The sequence below is a fragment of the Oreochromis aureus genome, linkage group 8 (genome assembly GCF_013358895.1).
Source record: "Oreochromis aureus strain Israel breed Guangdong linkage group 8, ZZ_aureus, whole genome shotgun sequence".
NCBI lineage: Eukaryota > Metazoa > Chordata > Actinopteri > Cichliformes > Cichlidae > Oreochromis > Oreochromis aureus.
In genome coordinates this window covers 4,922,729-4,927,318 of record NC_052949.1, presented here as the reverse complement: position 1 = coordinate 4,927,318, position 4,590 = coordinate 4,922,729, and the positions used below count along the sequence as shown (strand labels likewise).

The window sequence follows — 4,590 nt, the reverse complement described above, 5'->3', positions numbered from 1 at the left end:
GCTGCAGTGGTTATTATTATATTTACATGCTTCCAGCTCCCGTTTTTGCTCCGTGACAGCTCGGACATTTCCTTTCTCTCCCTCCCTCGCTCACAGACACATAACGGGTATGGTAGTCCATTCTCCCTGCAGCACGGACTACACTGCCCATCAGGCTACATGCTTTAGAGCTATGCCTGTAGCATTCTGCCTTTTAGCTTAACACAACAACAACAACAACAAAAAAGCGCTCTCTCACCCAGGAAACACGCAGAGAGAGAGCGTCACCCTGTAACCATGGCAACCGTAACGCTGCCGCCTGGAACAACAGAACGTAGCTGTCAAACAAACCCAAACAGTCCTGACCCGCGACAATATGAAACAGGGAAGTACCGCCGTGTATTCCATTTATTTCAACAAAGTAACTGTATTCTGAATACCACCTTTTTAAACGGTAACTGTAACGGAATACAGTTACTCATATTTTGTATTCTGAATACGTAACGGCGGTACATGTATTCCGTTACTCCCCAACACTGTCCCTCAGTGAGGTGTGCTGAGTGCTCCGCAGGCTTGGACAAGAAGCCACGACACAGGTGCCATGTGTGCCATCGACCAGTGAGTCCACGCCATTGCTACCCTGCGTGTCCTGACTGCATGTAAGGAATAGGTAAGTAAGAGTGGTCCTGGAATTTGCATGTTATCCTTATTTTGTGCAGCGGTTATGAATAAATATCAGCATTTTTTTAGGGTCCTCCCATGACACTTTTTTCATTTTGTTAGACATGGCACAGTTGAAAAAAAAAAGAACACCACTCTAATTTGTCATGTGTTGTCATATTTTCATGAGAAGTACTTTTTGTTGGGTATAAAATCACCCAGCGTTAGTGATGCTGTTACTACTTTTAGCGATAGTGTTCTAGTTAATGGTGAAATGACCAAGATTCCAATGGAGGTGGCATTGCTGATTAAAGTGGGGGCAGGACCAGAGGCTACAAGCAGCAATGTGACCCCAGTTTTACTCGACTGGTATGACTTAGAAAAAAAACTTATTATGGTCTTTGAAGGGGCAAAAATAACACAGACTTGGAAGTTTATCTGTCAAAAAGAGAACATTTCTGTGTGAGAGTGACATTAAGGTCAGTGAGTGGCAAGAATAAAATATTTGGCAATCTTTTATGAATAATGTAGATCTTATGGTTTTAACGTATCTTTCGTTTGTCTGTCAGGCCATAATGAGACAGTTGGTAGATGAAGCCACTGAACATTTAGCAAATCGGCGTGTCAAATACATTGATTTTGGCTGTGGAGTCATTTTTACACCAGAAGCAGTCACTCGAAGAAATGGTAGGTCATCAGCCTCATTGTTTAGATGTTCTTGCCTCCCCAACACCTTGTGTCCACATTAATTTCTTACCATTAATAATTTTTCTCTGGATTTTAGGGAGAAAATCACCGGCTCTAAACTTGCTGTTTAACACCACCAAGCCGACTGCATCACAGTTTTGCGGCTGGGCAGGGTGATGGATAGGCTGTTACACAACATCTTCCAAGTCACCTCTGTCAATAAGATGTCTTGGAAGCGTACCGATATTTCAGAAAGTAAGCCGGATGTTAATTCTTTAACCTGTTGTGATCTGCGGGAGGGAGCAGCCATTCACAGATGGAGAATATATGAAAGAATCGTTCATAAAACTATCAGACTTTCAAAACAAACGGGAAATTGTTCAGAAAATTAGAGAAAGGCCTCTCTCCGCAAAGACCGTTAGAGACAGGACCATTAAAACATCAGCCGTAAGCAAATGAATGACATCAATTCAGCTCAAGCATTTTCAATTGCCTGTGAGTCAAATGATGTAAACGATGTTGAGCAGACAGCACTGTTTTGCAGATATGTCAACTCCGACGGGCTGCAGGAAGAACTGACTGGACTCATACCGCTGTCAGTCATACTGTCAGTGTCTACTGATGGGACACACAGTACGAGAGGAGCGCAGAAGGACTTTGTGAATTTACTTCGAAAGCCACTGGATCAAGAGCTGATGACGTTTCACTGCATCCTCATGTCCTGTTGTATAAGGTGCACGTGATTTACGATGATGAGAGGATAACATTGTCACTGCTCCTATTCTTGAGTCTCTGAGCCACTTAAACACCAAACTACTTGTCCACTCTGGGGGTGTCATGGTCCGTATCCAGGGAGTGTTCAGGTCGCCTCAATGGCCATGCCCTCAGGTTGGGCCATCAGCATTGCACCTACACTCCATCCCAGGCAATTACAGGAGAACTATTTCTCCCAGTGCGGACGGCTGCTCCACGCCAGTCCGTTAGTCACTCTTGATAGTAACTTGGCTCTCCTAAGCTCTAAGTTTATTCAAGCATTCTTTGACCTGTGTTAATATTACGCCCTTGTGCTCAGGTCGCCATCGGGTAATTGAAAACGTCCCCAGCCTGTCCACCTGCCTGTTCTGCGTGCAAGAGAACTCCCTCAGTCTCCGTCTCTTTTCTCCCATGGAGACCCTCCCCTTTGAGCCCCACAGTTTGGCTCTAATTGTAAGCTGCAGCATTCTAATTCTTATTCAGATTTATATCTCTGCTTTCCTGCACACAAGTACTTGTTCCCCTTTCTGTGTCAGCTTCCCACAGTCCCGATCACGGCTTCCCAGGGCGTTTCAGTTCCCAGTTTCCTCAGCTTCAGTTATATTTTCGTTCCCTTGGTTGTTCCTCATCATTTTTGTTAAACAAATAAATCTGTACATAGTTTCAGGGTTCCTGGCTTGTTGACCCAGTGTTTTCACTTTGTTCATGTTCTGATTTTTTTCCCCCCACATGTTCATAATTACTGTTTAATTATTTTGGCCTCAGTCTATGTGTACTATGTTCCAGTTCTACTTCCTATGTGTTATTGGTCAGATTAGGGTTCAGCTGTGTACTCACTGGTCTCCAATCATCCTCATCAGTCAGTGTATTTAAGTCCTTTGTTTCCTCCTGTTCACTGTCTTGTCATCGTCGATCCCACAGTCATTACAGACAGTTAGTCCTGTCATCATAATAAACACCACCCTTCATCAAACCATGAGTCGTGTGTTTGGGTCCTCTCTTCCTCACATCCACACAGCGATGCCTGACACATAGTTCTTGTGAATTTCGTATTAAGTTTGCTTTTGGGTCCCCACTGTGCGTGTGAACCTTGGTTCATGACAGGGGGCTTTTCAATTCAATTCAATTCAATTTTATTTATATAGCGCCAAATCACAACAAAAGTCGCCTCAAGGCGCTTTATATTGTACAGTAGATAGCACAATAATAAATACAGAGAAAAACCCAACAATCATATGACCCCCTATGAGCAAGCACTTTGGCGACAGTGGGAAGGAAAAACTCCCTTTAACAGGAAGAAACCTCCGGCAGAACCAGGCTCAGGGAGGCGGCCATCTGCTGCGACCGGTTGGGGTGAAAGAAGGAAAACAGGATGAAAGACATGCTGTGGAAGAGAGACAGAGATTAATAACAGATATGATTCGATGCAGAGAGGTCTATTAACACATAGTGAGTGAGAAAGGTGACTGGAAGGAAAAACTCAATGCATCATGGGAATCCCGGCAGCCTACGTCTATTGCAGCATAACTAAGGGAGGATTCAGGGTCACCTGGTCCAGCCCTAACTATATGCTTTAGCAAAAGGAAAGTTTTAAGCCTAATCTTGAAAGTAGAGATAGTGTCTGTTTCCGAATCCAAACTGGAAGCTGGTTCCACAGAAGAGGGGCCTGAAAACTGAAGGCTCTGCCTCCCATTCTACTTTTAAATACTCTAGGAACAACAAGTAGGCCTGCAGTGCAAGAGCGAAGTGCTCTAATAGGGTGATATGGTACTACAAGGTCATTAAGATAAGATGGGGCCTGATTATTTAAGACCTTGTATGTGAGGAGCAGGATTTTGAATTCAATTCTGGATTTAACAGGAAGCCAATGAAGGGAAGCCAAAACAGGAGAAATATGCTCTCTCTTTCTAGTCCCTGTCAGTACTCTTGCTGCAGCATTTTGGATTAGCTGAAGGCTTTTCAGCGAGTTTTTAGGACATCCTGATAATAAAGAATTACAGTAGTCCAGCCTGGAAGTACTAAATGCATGAACTAGTTTTTCAGCGTCACTCTGAGACAGGATATTTCTAATTTTAGAGATGTTGCGCAAATGGAAGAAAGCAGTCTTACATATTTGTTTAATATGTGCGTTGAAGGACATGTCCTGGTCAAAATGACTCAAGGTTCCTCACAGCATTACTGGAGGCCAAGGTAATGCCATCCAGAGTAAGAATCTGCTTAGATACCATATTTCTAAGATTTTCAGGGCCGAGTACAATAACCTCAGTTTTATCTGAATTAAGAAGCAGAAAGTTAGCGGCCATCCAGGTCTTTATGTCTTTAAGACATTCCTGCAGTTTAACTAATTGGTCTGTGATACCTGGCTTCATGGATAGATAGAGCTGCGTGTCATCTGCATAGCAGTGAAAATTTATGCTATGTCTTCTAATGATGCTGCCTAAGGAAGCATGTATAATGTAAATAGAATTGGTCCTAGCACTGAACCCTGTGGAACTCCATAATTGACCTTAG

The 4,590-nt window shown here is 43.4% G+C and overlaps 1 long non-coding RNA gene across 2 annotated transcripts; it reads left to right on the top strand.

Moving 5' to 3' along the window:
* The first annotated feature begins 540 nt into the window (after positions 1 to 540).
* Positions 541 to 2,917, top strand: LOC120441429. Of its 2 annotated transcripts, XR_005614079.1 has the most exons (4): positions 541 to 649; positions 1,209 to 1,326; positions 1,424 to 1,581; positions 1,871 to 1,889. It is a non-coding gene; the product is annotated as an uncharacterized LOC120441429 (long non-coding RNA). The 2 variants fall into 2 exon arrangements; XR_005614078.1 differs by having other exon boundaries at positions 1,424 to 2,917.
* Positions 2,918 to 4,590: the final 1,673 nt, after the last annotated feature.